Genomic DNA, 20,588 nt, shown 5'->3' on the forward strand with positions numbered 1-20,588 from the left:
GGCTTTGCTTTTCTAGAAACTCAGAAACATGGACCCCATCTCCCAGTTTGCATTCAAGGTGCTGTGTTACTGGGTGATACCTGAATGAATTCCTTATTCCCAAGTTTCCAAGCCCTGCCTGCCTCAGTGCAGATCTGACTTGCTGTGGCCAAGAACACTGACACCAGCCAGGGTACGGCACTTTCACCTTTCTCTAGTGCTGTACTCATAAATCTGGCAGTCATGGAAACAAGTCATCAGAGATCTTGCAAAGGTTTTAGAGGGTTGGTTTCTTGATAAAAAATCACCACATTATTTTCCTGCAGTAATGGGAAGGTTTGCCCATGTTCATTAAACACTTGACCCAAAATCTGAACAAACTCCTTTTCCATTGTGTCATGTATCTGCAACCCCATAAAATACATCTCTGCTTTTCCTCCAATTATGTTGCAGTGTGTGAGACTGCACTGGTCAAGACCAGAGGACCAGCTGGCCCAGGGACAAAACAGGTCTCCGGGTGGGACCGTCCCCTTTGCACAAGGAGCCTTCCCACATCTTAATATATTAATATATGCTGTTCCAGTGTTTTGGATTGGCCCGCTGGCCTCCGCCCCTTTATACCTTATGTGGTCCCTATCTAGAAAGTTTCCTTCTCCTAGTTCTCCCACTGGTCTCTGCTCTCCTGCCCACCCCTCTCTCTTCCCCATTGGTTGTTGTACCTTTGTCCTGCCCTTACCCTGCCTCCTGGCCCTCAGTCCATTGGCTCTGGTTTCTTCCCACCCCTTCCAGCCCCATATAAAAGTTGTACCCTTGTCCTTCATCTTGTCATTTGTCCTTGGATCCTCTCTGTGTGGAATACGTTCTTGTTGCTGGAACCTCTTACAAGAGAACCTTCTCACCTCTTCTCCCCTGATCGCCGCATTGTGGATGTGTGAGTGGCTGCACTATCTCAGGTGTGTGTCTGCGCCTTCATTTGGCCCCAGCGCCGAAGCAGCTCCCTCCTGTTGGGTACGCTTTTGGAAGGCCACAGCACTTGACCACCTCACCACGCCGGCAGCACAATAACAGCATTGAAAAACAGAAAGTGTGAAAGCTGCTGGAAATACAACATTCCGGGTATACTTTTACCTTCTTTAGACTTTTTTACTCATATAGAGTCACTGCATGTGCCCGAAGTGGCCAATACATTTTAATAATCCCATTGGGATTGCATCAAGAAAAAGTGTCTGTTTTTGTATTTTAATTGAAATGAAATATGCAGTTAACAGTGAATACAAACAGAGAATGTCTGCAGTCTATTTTCCAGGTTATTGAGAAATGTGCATTTGTCATCTGTTGACCTTTCAATCCTCTACTGACTGTTACCATCAGCACTGAAATAAACTTTAAATAATGGAGAAATAAAATTCATTTGGTTTGACAGTCAAAAAAGCAAATCCCGGTAGGAATCATGGGGGAAAAAAAAGGAACAAAGTAAAGCACATCATCCAGGCATCATCAATACTGAGTGGAGTTTTGTTAGCCAGCATTAAGGAGCATGTGGCAGGCCTAAAAAGAGTCAGTGAGGGCAACAAGGATAAGCAAAGTTGCAACAAACTTCCAGCTCAGGAAAGATGAAGTCAGGACTCCTTGGACTGGAGATGACGCTGTAGGAGGAGGTGTCATAGCTGGCTATAAAAACACGAGTGGCATGGCTGCAAGTGGTGGCCCACAAGCAATGGGATGAGACATCACCTGAATCTTTCCAGAGGCATGTTCAGAGCAAACGTAAAGAGAGGATTGCACCTGCTGGGTAGTTATACCACAACACTTCTTGCCATGGGATGCTGGGATGGGTGTCAAATGTTTTCATCAGCCCAAAGGAACATTAGGCAGGTTCACAAAAAATAAACTTATTGAAGTTTGCTAATACAGAGACAGTGGATTCATCTCAGGGAATTCCTATGCTGTCAACAGTTTTGTGTGGGGGCGTGCTTAGGAGCAGTTGTTTCCTAACAGTAAGAAAAGATATTACTTTTGATAGTAAATAAAAAATAATCTTTCACAAAAATCAAAATCTGATTGCACTTTTCTAGTGATAAATAGAAAAAGTTAGTTCATGTTATATACATGTGAAGGTAAGCTCTGCTTGGATGCTCCCCCTTGAGCACCCTGCTGATTTGTTGTCATAGGGTCACAGATACTTCAGTTTCATTTATTTCCATGTTTAATCCTTCATAATACCCTTGACTAGACAGGATTATCAGGTGCTGAAAACATTTTCTGCGAGGAAGGGATCTTGTTGTGTCTTCATTCATCTATTTGATGTACTGATTTTCATAAGACTGCCTGGATATTCACATGGTCCGCATTTCTGTAACAGTATTTTTGTAGGCTAAATATTTGTGCATGTAATTTAGAGCAGAGTGGAGAGCCAGGAGTGCTGTATTAGCTGTAGTCACAGCTTGTACAGGGCCTGGTATCAAACCAACCCTCATGTCTCAGCTCCAGAGTCCAATCTAACAAGATACTGAGTCTTTCTGCCCCTGTTCAAGGAAACAAGGGCTACATTAGCCTTTTCCAGATGAAAAGCAAGCTTCCACCTGGAATGCTTTGGGGTGATTAACTACGTAGTTGTACAAACAGGTAATCATATCCATGATTCAGGGACTTGGGCAAAATAGCAGCGCTGCAATTAATCAAACACTTTAGAGATGAGTTTGTTGCCTACTTGAATTATTGCATCACTAAAGCTCTAACATGGTCAGATCAGGTGTTTTTTTGTAATATGAGGATTATTACTCTGTACATCTGTTTGTGCAGACAACGCAGTCTGCAAGAAAATCAGGTAATCTATATTCTCCTTACTTACACAGTTAAATGTGCAAGCTAAACTTGGCTGAACCTTTTTTTACATCTGCATAATTGGTCTGTGTGTAGTGGGGAAAGCAGGAGGAAGCTTTTTCAAAAAGCTTCTTGCAAAATCCGACATTACCACTGTAAGAACTGACCACGTAGTCTGAACTGTGATTTTAGCTTGCAAGCTCACAGCTGACAGAGAGGTACGGGCTAGGGCCATTAGCTGCCCCCTCGCTGAAAAGCAGCAAGGCCAAGCTTGTGTATGTCATGGCTCCTGGAAGCTAATGGGGGGTTACACCACATGTTGCTAGCAAGTGCTGAAGTACACTGGGTGTTTCAACAAGGACTAAGGCTCATTACATTTACTACAGAAGAGGAGCATGAAAAACCCAGCCAGCCATTACAGAGTACTTAAGAAACAAGAAATTTAGGCTTTTGGCTTTTATTGGCAATAATTTATTAAGAGCTGGTGCCCTGGGCTACCCATCCACTCTGTCCAGAGACAAGGAGATTGGGTAGGATCTCAGGTTTCTAAGGGTTCAGGTAAATGGTTCTAGCATTATAATATTTGGCTGCAGTTTAGCCTGATTAGGATGAATTAGTGACTTAAAATCAGAAAAATGAGCAGATGAAAGCAAATGCAAATCCATCCTTCTTGGGCTGTTTGCTGATGAAGGGAATAAACATTGCTGCTGCTGCTGCTGCTGCTGCTCTCAAATGTCTGTCATTTTCCCTCTGCTTTATTTTTAATTAAACCTGAGTCCTCAATTAGGGCTAAAAGGACTTGACAAAGATAAATGTAAATCAACAATTTACGATGAAGCTGCTTTTCAGCTTTCAGGGCTGTTCTTTCTGTACGTTTCAAGCATCAGTTGTGCAAAGGCTGCAGTTAACAAATACGTATGTGTAAAAGTGCTTTCATTTGCCTGTAATCATAATGTTTATCAAAGGAGAGCTCTGAGGAGATTTTTCTCTAATGTTCTCTTTGTGCAATAAAGATCTGCTTTTGGATTAAATAAATACAGCTCTTAGAGAAAAAAACCAGCTTAGTTTGAAAGACCAAGTTATTGATACTGAGAACTTACATATACTTTACTGAATTATTCAGTGAACCTCCTGCTACTTTTTTTTTAATTGGTCCTTTTCCCAGACATTCAGAAGAAATCTCTTGACCTTCAAGAAAAATTAAATAAATAGCTTAGAGAATTATGCTGACAATTTTTGTAACAACTTCTACTTCCATAGCATTGAGTAGAATAATAGACAATTGGATTGGAATATCTCACTTTGCATATCAAACAAAATTCTTGGACCTGCTACTGCTGTTAGTCACTCTTTTCTTCTCTTCCTTGGGCATGATGGACAAAACCAGGACAAAAACCTTATGCTGTTAACCAGTGGTGTGTCATGGCAATGTTTGGCAGCTCCTATTACAGACTTTTAGCATTGCCTAGGTCAAGTGAGTGCAGAAAAGTGTTCTAGTGGAATTCTGTGGGGCAAAATATCAGTATTAACTTCTGGTCTGTTTTATCTGATGGGACCCAGTGCATGCTCAGAAATAGTTTATTAATGAATATAAATGGGAATTATTTACAGGTTTTAGAAGCTCTCTCCTACTTAAAGGCAAGTGGTAAATAATGTAACATTAATGATCTGAGTGCCATTTTGATGCATTTGGAATTTATCCTACCGAGTTTTAGGAACTTTGTCAATTTTTTTTGAAAATCCATGTAAAGGAGCTGAACCAAACTGTATTTAAAAATATTTGTCAGTAAATACTTTTTAATTTTATTTTTTATATATTTTTACTGTCTCTGAAAAAAAGAAGCAGTGATTCTGCCCTGTAAGCATCATGCAGGCATAAGTGTGAGCACTTTCATGTGAGTATGCACTTAAAGGAGAGAGAGGACCTCCTTCAAAGAGGAATTGTCCTGTGTTTTTATAGTTTATAAGATTATGTATTAATTAATTGGGGTTTTTCTGTTTTGAAGCTTGTTTCCAGAAACATGTTTTTTCAACACGAAGTTGCTAATCTCTCTCATGTTAGACAAATATCTTTGTGGTGCAGGATCACTGGGCTTCAGCCCCAGGCAACTCCCCAGGAACAGGTCTATGTGCCAAGCTGGTCTGAAGCTCTTCCATTCTCTCCTCCTGGGGCTCTTGTGTTGCATAGAACACTGAAATACTGATGTGGAAAATAGAGTAACTTGATTTTAGTCCATACTCTCCTAAAAATTGGGTAAGCTGGAAGGGAACAAAATGGTTTGGGGACCTTCCTGTTGCTATTTTTGTGATTATGAAGGGGATGGGTAGCTTCAGATGAGTAAAGGAGAAGAGAGGACAAAACATGTTGGTCTACTGTTTTTTTCTCATACATCTTTCCTTGAATTACTGTACAAAACCTCTGGGGCAGATGGCTCAGAGCACCTTCCAAACAGAAAACCCTCTGCAAGCAGATGTTGATTCTGATATGTATTTGCATATATGCAGGTGTTTGGGGGTCATGTGGCATCATTTAACAGATACTTGTCTTGTGGTTGCCTCTTACAGCATTTCTGGTGTAGGGTTGTGCCCTGGTTATGCTCTTTTGCCTGTTCTTGGGTTTTTTTCTCCTCTGCCCTGGAGCTTGCCTCACAGGCATTTATACCTCTGCAAAGTGGATAGGTAATACGGGTGCTTGAATTTGCAAACACTTTGTATTCATTTGGAAAAAGCATTAAGCCTTGGGGATGGGAGTTTCTCTGTGGATGAAGTAGCTGGGACAAGAGTGGTGGAGGCTCGGGGTCCAGATGCCAGCTGCCCAAGGGTGAGACGAAACAGCCTTCCCATCTGCCAGCAGAGGCTTTGCATCATTTGCAAAGGATATTCCATTTTAAAGTAAAATATGACTGCCAGTTTCTAAGCCTTCAAGCTGTTTTCAAAAACAGCATTTTTGACTGTTGTATCTAAGCTATGTTATTTGAGATCCTGTTAATTGCTTTTTTATGCTTGATGGAGATGGCTCTTCCATTTCTTCACGGTGTCTCAAAGTTTGTCTTCACAGGTGCACCTGGCTCTCCTGTCTGGGTAACACCTGCCTGATAGTTCCTAGTCATGTCAGGATATAAGCATGGCTCCATAGCAAGCCCCTGTGTCGCTGCTGTGTGTTCAGATGGCAGATAGAATACTTCCTTTGAAACACTTTCTCCATGCTACATTGATCCTGTTGCTTTGAAGGTGATGAACTGTGCCATTCTGACCATAGTTGTGTGCCACTGAAAGAATTTTCAGGAAATTCAGGAGAGATGTCTGACTCTGTAATAAGCTCATTCTTCAGGCTAAACTGGGGTTGTGCAAATCTCAGCCTTTAAGGACCCACTTCTTGGTTATTACAAAATCCATGTTGCAGTTACTGAAGCAGCATATGTACTAGCTTATTGTCTGGGTCTCATCTGTGTTTATGTCTCACTTATGTTTAATCAAACTGAATCCATTACCCTGGGAATCAACAGTGGTTCAAAATACTCCTGGTCAGACTGAGCTTCATTTCCCATGGAAAGATTGTTTCACCAGTATTGATAGTTTTACAGGTATTTTGCAGTGGCTTGTTGTGAGCTGAGCTGTCCTCAGGCACATCTACTGGTTCTTCTGTTTTCAAATCCCAAGTTTAGCATGGACTTTTTCTTAGTGGGGGAAGGGAGAAGAAAACATCTACTTTCAGGACAGTGTCCCCTCCTTCCCCATCCTCTCCTGACCCAAAACTGTGCTCGTGAAACCTAAATGCACTGACTTCTGATAGCATTTAGAGGATCTGGGTTGCCTCAGTCTGTGATAATTCCTTTCCCAGTGTTGCTCAAGGATGAAATCGGGTGAAAAAGGGTTTTTGACAAAGAGTGTGTAATGTGGGCAGCCGTGAGACTGCAGGCACAATTTACCTTAGTGCCACCAGCCAGACATTGAAACGTGTTTGTGTGGTACTTTGAACAAATCAAGACTTAAATCAAGATGAGTTGGTGCTTTACAGCAGTCAGCAGCTGACAAAATCCTACATTAAGACTTGCTTGTCTTGTCCTGAAGTCCAGTGTTGCTCTGCAAGTGCTCACTGCATTATTTCCAGTGCCAGCCACTGTTCAGGGTTGCATGACTTGTTCTGTAAGTCTCTGGTGCTTGATTCAGCGGTGTTGTGACCTAAAAGTGATATTGCCATGACCTACAGGTAACTCTTATGCTCATCCATAAAGTCTGACCATGTGTTAGCCCTGGACTTAGCACTGTGTTTGCTTTCCTTTACAGGGAGCGATGGTGGGTCTGCAAATCACACTCCTGAGTGCTGATAACAAGGTTCTGCTGTGACTTCTTACATATCCGGCTTTCATGGTTATCCCCGACGACTTGAAAAAGATTTGTTGTTGTTCATATTTATAAATTCTTAAGTGAATAGTGCAGTGAGACTTCAAGTGACATTTAAGAAACTAAATCAATATTATAGTAGCACCTCTTCAGCATTCTTGTCTTGTGTTAGGCAGAAAAGAGTAAGCCTGGTTATAATAAACATGCATGCATTCTCAAGGCTATATTTGTATCAAGTAAGTTGTGATTCCTCTTGGGAGAATATTCAGCACAAGCTCCCTCTTGTACAGCACTGTGCTGAGTGTGTCTTAACATACTCACCATGTATACTTGGTGCTATCTTTATTTAAATCTGGTAGTCCTGAAACTCCTTCTGGATCACATAATCTTTCATTTTAGTCAGATTGTGAGGATTCTAGAAGGGACTGTCTATATGCATAGCTGCTATGAGGCATCAACTGGTTCACGTTTAATTAGATAGTTCATATTCTTTTTTTTTTTTATAGGCCATGGATCATCTCAGCTGTTTTCCTCAACTGTTCTAATTCTTCCACCAGGATTTTATGGTCATCAAAGCAGTAAAACCAAATTTCTGTCAGTAAAGCTGAATCTCAGCTAGTTCACTCATAAGGAAAAATGAAGCTGAGTTAATGTGGTGATACAAAACCCCTTTATTTACGTACCTTGTTCAAAAATAAATAAAATTCCTCTATGAGCTTGGTCATACAGAATGTGGTCCTCTTTGTTATCATATGCTTCTCCAAACTTCCTGCTCCTACTTGCTCTACTAATTCCTCCTCTTCATAGTTGTGTTACACTCACTGAATCTGTCTGGGAGACACAGAGAAGGTTCTAATTTGATTTTCTCTTATATTTTTAATAATAAAAAAAATCCAGCCAGTATGATCACAAATTACCAAAAACATTTTAAAATGAAGAGTCTTTTACTGTTCTTCCCAATGTCTGTTTATGACCTTTCTTGTAAGCATGACCTTTCTAAGCCTTGTCAGAAGGAACAGCCTGTTTATACCCAGAGATGGAACTGACCGTGGTCACAGCATTGCAGTTACACTGTGTCTATGCAAAATTCAGGTCACTGGCCATTTTCCTACCTCTGCAGAGCAGGATTAACACTACAGTGTCAGCTTGACATTAATGACTCAGATTGCCTTTAATGAAATGAAAGATATTTTGCATGACCTTGTTGGCCAGAGTGAATAGCAGAGAAAAGAAGGCAAATCTGTCATATATGTTGCCTCATTTGTTTCTACAGGTTCCCTTAGGCTAAATTACTGCAGTGATGCAGTCAGCTTTCTTCACCATCATTAACAGTGCTGAAAACCCTCTCATTATGACTGTCTTTATACTGCAAAGGTGGTGTTGAGCAAGTGTTCACGTAATGTTCTGTGTGCCTGGCAATTGCAGCATGCTGATGCTGCAGTAAGTGTTCAGCTTGTTCCAGGTTCTTTCACCAAGACTGACTTCAGATGTTGAAATGGGAACTTGTACAGCCAAACCCACCATCTTGGAACATCCTTTCATAAGTCACCATGAGGCCAACATGCAGTTTGTGGTGCCAAGTCTGTGGTGCCGTGATGGCAGTGTGGAGCAGCCTGTGAAGGAGAAACCATAGCAAGCCTCTGTGCAAATAGGATTGAGTGAGTGCATATAGTGCTGGCTGGCTGGCTGGAGAGAACGGGACTCATGGAGGACAGCGGCAGCAGGCCATTGCTGCGTTATCATCTGGACAAGGAAAGATGAGTGTTATGGCTGTGGTGGTTATGTACTGTGAATGCATAAAGAATCTGGGAGCAGGGTTGTCCATGCCCATACACTGGGAATAGGTGGATTTAGTGGAGGAGGTGTGGGTGGGAAGGCAAGGCTCGAAATGCCTGCAGTTAGCAGTGTTGATGCATCAGGGGGCCAAGTGTGCAGTATTAGTCATGAGACCTCTTTCTTGTGGAGTTAAATCCCGGAGGGCACTGTAGGCTTGAATCTTCACCAGCTTCTTCCATCAGCAGACTTCTTGCATCCTGCATCCCTGTGGTTCACAAGCAGAGAACAAAAGCCCTTCTGGTATATTCCCCTGTCCTGCACAACATTGTCTTCTCAGTTTCTTGTGTGAGTTCATACAGCTGAAGTGAGTGAAAAGGGAAGTCCAGGCTGTTCCAAAACATGTCATGAGAAGCAGGCCTGGCTGTCAGTGATGTCTTTATCCAAGAAAATTAGTAACTTGAAGATCATGTAGGGGACATAGAGATGAACAAATCCTTTTTTAAAGGAGGTGAATAAACCCCTGAGTCTAAAAATAGATGAAGGGCAAGAAAAGTGAGTGACTTGGCATAATCCATAGAAAAGGAGATGTGGGACCAGGTGTTGTAATTTCTAGTTCATAAACTGCTGTTTGGTTGTCTGACTACGCTTCCCTGTGCTGCCCTATCTTGAATTTCATTAATTTAATTACTTCAATGACAGTAGGAGCAAGACCTTAGACTAGGATTTTCAGGGACAGTGTGGGGAGTCAGAGACTCACTGCTGGTTTCCAGAACGATTTTATTGCTTTTGAAACCAATTAGAAAGGTCAAGATTTCAGTTACTTGTAAATGGTGGCTTAGGGGATTTGAAGTTCCTTTATTTGCCTCCTACTTCCTAAGCAGGAGGTCAGAAGAATTATGTGGACCCTGGTCAAGCTGTCAGTTGATTGTTGTGTTTGTTGGCACTTGCATATAACCACTGAGTTCCTTCATAAATATGTACATATACCTCCTGCAATACATTTTTAAGACAACTAAGAATAAATGTAAAACCAAGAATTGTGTGGTGGTAAGACAACAAAATCACAGTATGACCTACTGGATCCACGCCTTGAACACCTCAAAATGTGTCAATACAGGTAAGGCTGAAGATCAGACACTCAAAAATGACTCACTGAGGATCTACTGACACCTTGGGCAGGGGAAGGGACAGCCTGTGACTGCATGAATATTCACAGTGAGGGGCAAGGCAGAAGTTGGTTTTCCCTCTTCATCAGTCTAACTGTAGGGATTTCCACCCATGTCTGCTGCAGAGGAAATAGCTGCATGAGTAGATCATGCAGGCATACTATAGATCCCCCTTTATTTTCCTGTGTATGGAAGGCTTTACAGCACAGCTCAGATGTAGCCAAGCTGGGAGCTGGGTCAGCCTGAGGGTCTGCCTGAACCATAAGACGTATAATAGCGTATAATTTTCTCCCCGTCTTCATACAGGTGTTCAAGGAGTCATGCATGCAGTTATCCTTGCATAGAGGCATGCACATCAAACTTACACTGCCAGCTCCACTCTGCATGCAGGTCACATGCAGATAAATGCACATGCAGCAGGTTCAGAATGCAACTCTCCTTCAAGCATGCAATGTCAGTGTAAAGCATGAGAGTTAGGGACTCACAGCTGAAACCCTTGCCATTAGCATGCAAATGAGTTCCAGTATCATCAGAGTTCCCTGTGCTTTGTCTTACCATAAACAGATCATGAATAAAACATTCTGAGTCATGGAGAAGAGTGCAGCTCCCATAATTGCAGGTGGCTGATATAAAGGTGGCATGGCAACACCAGCAGCTCCATCCCACTGTAGGACATGAGAGTGACAGAGAAACAGTCATGGTGACTCCACAAGCAGACTTGCCTTGAGAGCCTGTCTGCCTGCACTGAGGCACGTGGACCTGCAACCATCCCAGCTCTGCTGGGGTGTTGGACTGGGAGTTTAGGTCCATCCCAAGACTTGTGTGGAGAGCTTAGAAAATGCCTTTCTAATGCAATTCCTCCATTGACATTTGGCTTTCATTGGAAAGTTCTGGCCAGCACTGAACAGATGTGCATCAACACAAAAATTCATACATGTAAACATTTATTCATGTTTGCAGAACTGCAACTAAAAAGGGGGCAAAGCTGACTTTGAGAAAAAGAATCCTTTCAGGATTTGTGGAAAGCTGTGGTCATTGACCACTTGCATTGTGCACAAGGCAAAGATGTTACTATCCAGCAGGATAGTAACATCTCTAAAGCTTTTCTACAGGGATAGGGACACTAATGGCAGAAGAAAGAGGTCATATTTAGTCCCAGGAAAAGAAAAGCAGAGCATAATTTCCAGATCTGCCCTTTGTATAGGGTTCACTCTATGAAGAAAAATCTGCTACTTAGAGGAACCTCTACTTCTGTTGTGGGTGACCTGTAAAACAGGCACACAAATACAGCATGCACACGCCTGTCATTCCAGCTGCAGTTCTCATTAGAACGATCTAACCACATACTTGTTCAAGTTATTTTCTAAACCCATCGTGATTGGTATTGTGTCATGTTTCTTGGAAGCAGCCTGCTTCAGGTCACAGAGTGTAATTAAAGGCAATTAATGCAATTACTCACAACTGCGCTACTGATAATGTTCCAGATGCCATTATAGCACTGTGCCTCCTGCTGCTGGTCCTCACAGGCTGTGCCTTTATGTTCTCTTAGTGTTGTCATTGTGGTTAAATCAGGGGGCTAAAAATGGGAATACAGTTTATTGCTCCCAACTCCCTTCTCTCTGAAAATTTCAAGTGTGCTAGGCAGAGCCTAAACCCGTTCGTTTATTCACTGACTGATGAAGAGTAAGAAAGAGAGAAGAGTGAAGACTGCCACTGAAAATTATCAGAGCTGAAAGGTTATAAAGAAAATATATGCAAAAGTGTTTTACAGTAGTCTGTTCTACAATTAAACATGTACTAAATGTGCTGATTTCTTGTAATGAGTTTTATAATTATGCAGTAACTTTTCAAAGGAACTATAACTTTAGGCAGTAAAATCTGAAAGACTTGAATTACCTGTGAACTTCAAACTTTTCCTTTGCAACCCAGCCCTGCCTTTCCCTTTTGTCTCAGTCTCTGCCAAGTAATTTACAGTTCAAGAAAGGCTAATGGAGCTATAAACAAAGCACAGATGCCTCTCACATTTCCTTTATTGTGCTGAGGTATGAAAGTAGCCACTGCTTCCAGAGAAGGGCACACGTGTAACTACAGAAATACCTCAAGTCTCCTGTTTTTCTGCAGAACAGGTACACCAAAAACCATCTTTCATCTTTGGTAGGGCTTGCTTAGGGGGCTGAAACCTACCTGAATTCACTCCCTGCCTTCTGGGTTTATTTTTGTAAAGTGAGTGTCGGTCTACTGGGATGATTGTTAAACTCATTAAGTCTCTAAAGAAGGATTGACTACTGTAAGCTTGATTTCAAAAGCTGTCTCAGATAGATAGTGGGATATCTTTGGATCCCCTTGTGAGCCTGTCAATCACTGCAAGCACATTAGAGTTTAACATTTCCCACTTACACCAGCATGAAACAAAAATATCTCAGCTGAGCTGAATGATGTTGAAACAGCTTTATAGCTATGCAGTTGTGACTGAGTTCATTAGTACCAGGTCAGGGCTACCTCCTGTTCTCCTGGGCCTTTCTCAAAATGCAGGTTCAGCAGTGCTGGAGCCTGGACAAACAGCACTGTCCTGCTGCAGCTGATGTCTACAAACACAGCCTGTCTCCAGGACCAGATCCTGCTGCTGCTGCTGGGACAGGGGAATGGGGTGGTCCAGGAAAGCCAAAAGCTGTGGCAGAGAGGGCTTAGTCCATCTTCCTTCTTCCCATGGGGATGATTGCAGTAAAGGGAAGTCTGTGTCCTCGGAAAAATGCAGTAGGATCCATATAATGCTTTGTTTGAAGAAGGCTGAGTATGAGCAGATGCTGGTAGCTGATGGTCAGAATCACTGGAAGCAGGGTTTTTGATGCATTGAGGGGTATTTCAGGACATGAGTGCAAATGAGCAGAGGTCAGCAGCCTGTGCATGCACCTGGGCAGTTCACTCCCCTGTTGGCTGAAGCTGTGTTTGCTGGCTCTGGGGCCTTGCAGGGCAGGCAGTGCTGTCAGACACAGATAGGCTCTGTGCAAAGCTGAAGCTGATCTTCAGCTCTTTAGTAGCTAGCAATGTCCTGCAATGTATAGGCTGGGTCACAGATGTACCAGCCAGAGCAAAATCTTTCCAGACCAACAGCATTCATGAGCCCTGATGTTAACCATTTTCATCTCAACCGACAAGAGCCATGGTTTGACTTTTAGATCTGCTCAGAAATATCCCTGGTGAAAGCACATCAGAGTTGCAACAGAGACCTTGGGACCCCTTACAGCTCAGGGCTCATTTCATGCACTCCTCCCTGACACCAAATTTTGACTGTTTGTTCCACTGAGAGTGTGGCTCACAAGCACTGTGGAGAGCAGACATTTAGATGGGTGGTATGAGTATAAAGGGAGGTCAGAAATCAGGATCCTAAGACAGGATTTAGTAGTTCTAATATTAAAAGGGAAGCATCTTCTACCAACATATGGCATTGTTTCATTTCTGCTTTGTACAGTCCATACAACGCCCAGAAACCCTCAAGGCTTTCACCCTCTGTATGATTTTTCCTATCCAGATTTGCAGAGTATCAAGCATAAATCAGGTGTGTACCTACTGTTCTCAGTTTAATTTGTCCTCAGCTGCCCAACTTCTTCTTCCGTTCCCATTTCCCTCAAACCCACAGTGCTCGGGTGGACTAAGGAGTCCTCAGCTGGGCATTGGCACCCCTGGCCAGCCCAGCAGCACCATGGCACTGAAGCTGTCCCTCTATATGGGATCAGGAATGTCACCTTAAGTGTCACTGCAATGTACAAGTGAGCAGAAGCTTTCCTACTGAGTTGAATTACACTTTCTCGTGATATTTAGAGCATATTCACTACAGTGATGTGACTGTTGGGAAGGACAAGGTAAGAAATAACATACCACTGATGAAGGTGAGAGCCTTAATCCAACTGCAAATCATGGTAGCCCATTGATGAATGCAGGCTAGTTTCTATGAAATAACCACTGCAGCTTCCATAAGAGTGCTCAGTGTGCCATCATCCACTGCATCAGGTCTGTAGAGCTCTGCATCATGCATCTTTTCACAGCTATGCCACAAGCATGTTTGTTTGGAGAACGTCCTTGCAGCCATGCCTCCAAACAGAGGAGATCCCCTATGAACAGTGGCTATAGAACAGCCTCCATTTGAACCTCCTCTGTTTTGTGGGAATTGGTGTGAGGTGTGCCAGGGTTGCATTTCAATTGGTGCACATCCTAGTTGTTGGGGAATATGAAGACTAGGAAGACCTGCAACTTGAGTGGTTCCTGAATCCTTGAATCATCAAGTCTAATCCCATCTTCTGGTGTCGGAAACTGAAGATGTGAAATATTACTTTTAACAATCAATTATATGCTTTGATCTCTATCCACAAAGCCATTTACTAGTCAAATTTCTGCTGAGTTGAGCCTTTGCCTTCATTTTGTTATTGTGAGGCTCCTGAACACCCTGGTGCAACCTGGCTGATGGAGCATACAGATAAAACCAGAACAGCCAGAGCAGTCTGACACATCCTTAATGTCACCTCACTCTGCACAGGCATTTACAGCAATGCTGATGTTTTTTGTCCAACTCTGAGAGAAAGAGAGTATAAGGAGGACTTGTGGTCCTAGCGAGAGGAAGGGGAACTGAAGGTGTACAGGTGAGCTGTTAACAACCGTCTCTGGTCAATCAGTTCTGCTGTGTGGACTGGGGTTTGAGCTACAGCTCTGAATTTTCTTTGTCTGCCTCTGAGTCACTGCCAAACACTGACAGGCACCTCTGATCTTGATTTGCCACAGAAAGAAACAAGCTGTTTGTTCTCTTGGCTCTGTAATGTATTTTGGATTTGACTTAGAAAGTTCATCTCTGGTACAGAAAGACTCCTTCATCGCCTAGTATTCGTGGGTTTTTTGTGATGATAAAGTTACCAATCATACAGAAACTTCAAAAAAATTATCCGTGAATTGCAGAGATGAATCAGCAGAGCTCTTGGTAGGTGTCAATTTACAGGCCTTGCCTAGTGATCAAATAAACTAAAATCTCTTGCCCCATTACTTCTGATTCATCTAGTTTCTCAGTGGGTAGTTATAAAAAATTGCAATTTAAAATATTTATTGTATCATTGTTAAATGCATTTTGTAGTTTATATTTTGTAGTTTGATTTCATCACAGAAAAGCTCTGAAAAACTTTGTCTGTTGGTGCTCCCTACTGGTGAAATCTGCCTTCGGTAGAGCTGGAGGAATTTTGCTAGTTATTGTGTGATTCCACATCTTAATTGAATTAAGTCACCCAAAAAGCCTCTTTGGAGGTGTAAGGTCATTCACACATTGCAGGTTTGCAGGATTAACATTCATATGGCACGGGGCCTTTATGATGTGAAAACTGTACATTGCAGGAAAGAAAATCCTTTTTCCCTCCTGGGCTTTGTTCATGTCTGCCCTTGGTGTTAATGTGCTACATGAACTGTCCTAAATAAGATGAGATATGCCATTCTTGCTCTTTTTCTCACTCTGTGTCTGACAGAAAGCCAGACACCAATGCAGTGTGCCTGGCTCCCTTTCCACAAGCGTGCCAGGCTGGGGACAAAGCACTTGTGGGAAGGACTTGTGCACGCCAACTCTTGCCTGCAAAACAGCTGTACACAGCCACGAACCACAGATCTGTGCCCCATGGAAACTTCTGCTAATCCTGGGCAAGGCTGACAGGTTCAAATTCTGCAGAGAAAGGAAATTTGTCCCATGAGAGGCCCTGGAGGAAACAGCAGAGACCGAGAAACACCACTTTCTGCATAGAGGCAGTGAGTTTGAGCTGGGAATGGGTACACTGGGGAAGGAGCACATGTTGGGGGTACACCCAGTTCCCTTCACCTCTTCCCAGTGAGGTGGCCTTCAGGTCCTGTTTTAATCAAACAAGGTGACTTACTTTGATTGATAATTATCAGACTTGTTTGTTAGTAGTTATCATTGTTTATCAAGGATCCTATTGCTTCGTACTGTTCCTTTTAAAGCTTTTTCTATCTTTTTTTTTTCTGTCAGGCAGGATCTTATCTTCCTATCTTCAGTGTTTTCAGCAACATGTTACCTCATTCAGGAAGCTGAGATCTACCAGCAAACTGTCTGGGAGTAAATTGAAATAAGCCTGTGGAACCCGTAAAGGAAAATTTCAATTTCTAGTAGTTGCCTTATGTACACACATTACTGGACCTTCCCTCCCCAGGCAAGAAAGCCCAGCACAGCAGATGGCTCCTGCAGTTGCCAAGTGTATTTCCAGTGGCCTCGAACAGAGCCTTTCTCCCATGCACTTTCCATGACTTGGGTCAGCTTCTGGGAGATGGTTCCCAGGGAGCATCCAAAGCCTGTAGGCAGGCAATACACACCCTGTATGCAGCTTCCTTGCTGCAGACAGATGTTGCTGATAATATTGGTGAAATCAGCTGTGGCACAAGCTGCTACCTCCTGAACTCTAGGTATGCTTGCAGGTACACCACCATCTGAACAGAGCAGAGCTGGTTGTATGAAATGACAGGTATTTTTTCCTGTCTTTTATCTAGAATAATTGTTCAGCTATGGGGTACAAATGCCTCACAGCTCTGTTGTCCCTCCTGTTTGACAGCACTCCAGAAGTAGCATTTCTCACATAACTAAGCACAGATGCAGTATCCAGCACATTTTGCTGGGCGATGTTTCAGCGATTCCAAATCTGGTCTTGTTCACAGTCTCAGACCTCAGCATCCATCTCTCACTCCAGTGCTCCAGTGCCTATAGGCACCAAGAGTTAATTTGCTGAATGACTTGAACAGTGGCGGGGAGTAATTTAGGTGGCAACTGCAAATGGGAGACTGTGGTCTCACACTGCCATGTGACAGACACCATCTGTAGGATAAAGTGGTGGTGCAAGCTCATGTGCAGTGATGCTCGTGGTCCAGCCATGAACCGTGAGCCAGGTTGATGAAGCAGAACAAGAGAATGTGGCCAAAACCCTGCCATCCCTCCCCTGCATTCACCCATCGGTGGTCTTCCAATGGTGGCTGCTGCAGGCTCCTTGCTGTGGTGCAGGTGGTGCTCTCTACTGCAGTCAGTACCACCAAGGATGAGTGGCTCCCTTCTGGGACAGACCAGCTCAAACTCTTCATTCAGATGGTGTTTCCTTCTCCCTTGGAGGCTGATTTGGAAAGCAGGGTGCTGTGCAAATGGTGGCTGCCTTCCCACCCACCCTTCATGATGAGGTGAGGTGGCTGAGCACTGAGTGAAGATGCCTGCATGCAGTGTTTCTGGTTGGTTCCAGTCCCCTCTTTTACTCATAAGGTGCTGCTCAAGCATGGAACCTGGGACTTAGTTCCTTCATAATTTTGGGTCTTCACTGTGTGATAGATGAAACCCACTTTTTGAGCATTCCAGGCCCTGGCAGAAGGGATTTTTTTTTTTCAGGGGAATGTGTTTATGCTGTGATTGTGCTGGGGCAGGCGTGTAGTCTGTCTGAGCCATTGCTGGGTACTCAGTGGGGATATCCATTGTGGCTTCTCAAAAGTGAAAAGCTTTAAGTTAATTTCCAGGTAACCTGTGGCTGAAGAAGTGATGAGGCCATGTCCTGAAAACGAAGGAAGGTGTTGAACTGGGGTTTCCCTCCTTGGCTCCAGCCCAACCATTACCATGAAGTGTGGTGGTGCAGGTAGCTCCGGCCACTCTGTCTCCTGAGGAGACCTCAGACAACCAGCTGTGGTAGTCAGCAACCCAAGTTTAGCATGTAACTTTGCAGTCATGCTGAAAACCCATGATTCCTTTGTTCTGCTGTTTCCATGTTTTCCCCTGATTGGTTAATGTTTTTCCCTTCTTGCTTTATATATGAGGTTGTGTATATTCATTTTCCAAGTTTAATATGTATCAGTTCTAGAAAGTTCTTTGTTCCTCGATGCCCCATTGGTTCCTTCCCTAAATCCCTCCTTTGTGTTATTTCCATTGGTTCCCTTGCACACAGCCCTGCCTCCTGTCAAGTATCCCATTTGCCGTATCCCTTATCCCCCACCTTTCCAATCCCCACTATAAAATCCCTGGACCCTTTTCAGATCGTTGGCTTTCCATCTCACGCCCCCATTGTCTCCTCTCAATAAACCTTCTGCGCAGAAATTACACGGAGAGTCCCCTCTCTCTTTTGTTTTTTGTCTCTGCCTGCGTGCCTTCACACCCTGTTCAGGGAAGGCTCCCTTGGGTGAGGAGCGCACCCTCATCTGCCTGCGCTTCTGTGTGTGTGTGCCTGCCGCAGGGCAGTCGGGTGCGGCTGGACCTCCGGCCTGTCCTTGAGCTAGCACGCAAAAACCTGACAATGGAGTACAAGCAAGAGGGCTGAAACTCAGCAAAAAAGGTTTGTGCTGAGTCTTCTTGGTGGTGCAAGCAGTGGATGTGCATTTCAGAGCTGAATACCCTGAACTGTGCCTAATCCAGGGCAAAACATCTTGAACATATTTTCAGAAGCAGTGGCTAGTTCTGCTTCCTGCTGCCCTGAAGTTGCCTTGATCGGACTTGCACAGACCCCCACACTCCCCAACCTGATGAAGTCCTTAGTCTTACTACTGATGCTCCAAATACTTCCTATTGTTAATTAAACTCAAGGAAACAGAAAATTCTGCATAACAGAAGTAATGCCTGACTTTGTTCATTCTAAAAAGCAGCTGGATCTGCTTGTCCAATCCTTGGACATAAATTGTTTTTCTCCACAGGTGCTGCTGTTTCACAGACTCGTCCATGCTCATACAACCCCTCTTCTCAAAGCCTTGACTCTGCTGTTCAATCCCATACCTCTTTCAGCTCTGCAGTGGCAGCCTGGGAGGAGGCAGGGGCCTGGGATCCATGGTGAAGCAGAGTACAAGCGACAGGTGCCTGGCTGTAAGTAGGGCTGCCTGCCACCACTGTGCTATGCCAGTGGCACTGCCACCCCTGTCCTCAGACAGCCCGGTGAGGGACAGCATATATAAGATGTTTTATGGTTCACTTTTCTTATTGCCACAGGATGTGTCAGAACAGCTCAGTATTGAAGCCATTCAGACTGCCTTTTGTGCTTACAGGTGTCTTCAATATCCCTTCTCATGGGGGGTGTATAGGGAGGAAAAACAACTCTCTGAATTATTAAATTAAGTTCAAGGTGTATTTTCCTCCCACTCCATCCTGATAGTAAATTTTCGTCTGCCATGTAGGGGTGAAAGATTTCTCCTGTGCTTTGTTTTCAGGAAGATTTTGAGGGGAAAAAATGCCTAGTGAATAGTACCACTTAAAGTTCTTAAAACTCCAGATTTCATCAGAACACAGACAGCTGAAGCTGTGTCTGTAAGATCAGTGTGAGATGAGGGATGCAGTGCATAAACTCTTGCTATTCATTATCTGAAGAACTGAAGGGTGGTGGTAATGATGCCATGAAGATTTTTGCCTTTTCTTTTCTATCCCTTTTATACCTTTTTACAACTTCTGTACTCTTAGTGCTTTTTGCCTACATTCTTGCACTTGTTTGTTCAGCTAAGAGACTAAACATTTTAGAAGCTTCGTAGCTAGGGATCAGTGTGCCCCAGACGCCAAGATCCTCTCCAGAACACGTTCTGTAAATGAAGATAGAACCAGCCAGGGGAAGGTTCCTTGGGGAGGGGGGGCTCATTCAAGCCTCTCACTGGGGAATTTTTGATAGATATGCTAATTAGTAAAACCTATAATGTTATACCAGATCTTTTGGGGGTGCATTGTGGTGTGCATTTCAGTGCATTCGACCTGGACGTGGTGCACCTAAGGATCCTTAAAATAAATACCAAGGTAAAATCCCTTTTTCCCTTCTAACCGTGTTTGACTCTTGATTTTAAGACCAAGAAAAGGCATCAGCGACAGTGCACAGCTACAAATTTTATGGAACAGCCTTTCCCATGTCTGTCCACAGGGAATATGGGAAACACAGTGGAATGCCATTTAAGTTGAAGAGCTGTTTTATTTCTGTTTTGCTCACCTCTCAGAAAATGTTGTGGTGTTGCCCCCTTCCTTCTGTTCTTTCCCCTTTGCAGCAGTTCTAGATTTTCTCCCTTGAGCAGAGGTTTACACAGAGAACATGGGCTGCTGTAAGAGGGGAATTAGAGGTTGGCTTGGGAGAATAATGAACTTTTTCTGAGTATGAGGAATTAGATACAGGGTGAAATAGATGAGACATGATCTTGTGAAACCCAGCTAGAAATCCTACAGTATCAGACAGAATACTCACTGAGTTTCTTTGAGGTAGCATTTCCACATTCTTTGAAAAATGATCTTTTGTACAGACATTGCAGCAGAGATGAAGAGATGTTATGTTTGTTTTGCTGGATAAGTATTTCTTGCAGAAATAATGAAACTGAGGCCATGAATATGTGCATAGACATTTCCAAAGCCTGGGGGCAGTAAAATGGCATCTACACACTGACCTCTTTGGGCTGTTCCCAGTTTCATTCCAGTGTTAGTGCTTTGGTCTTCAGGGAATAATGCTCCAAAACTTGAGACCGGAGACTCAGTAAGAGACAGCATTA

At 43.4% G+C, this 20,588-nt stretch overlaps 1 long non-coding RNA gene across 1 annotated transcript; it reads left to right on the forward strand.

Moving 5' to 3' along the window:
• Window positions 1-824: 824 nt before the first annotated feature.
• Window positions 825-7,845, forward strand: LOC109144063. Its single transcript, XR_002044551.1, has 3 exons — window positions 825-1,095; window positions 7,090-7,137; window positions 7,653-7,845. It is a non-coding gene; the product is annotated as an uncharacterized LOC109144063 (long non-coding RNA).
• Window positions 7,846-20,588: the final 12,743 nt, after the last annotated feature.

Source organism: Corvus cornix, chromosome Z (genome assembly GCF_000738735.6).
Source record: "Corvus cornix cornix isolate S_Up_H32 chromosome Z, ASM73873v5, whole genome shotgun sequence".
Lineage (NCBI taxonomy): Eukaryota > Metazoa > Chordata > Aves > Passeriformes > Corvidae > Corvus > Corvus cornix.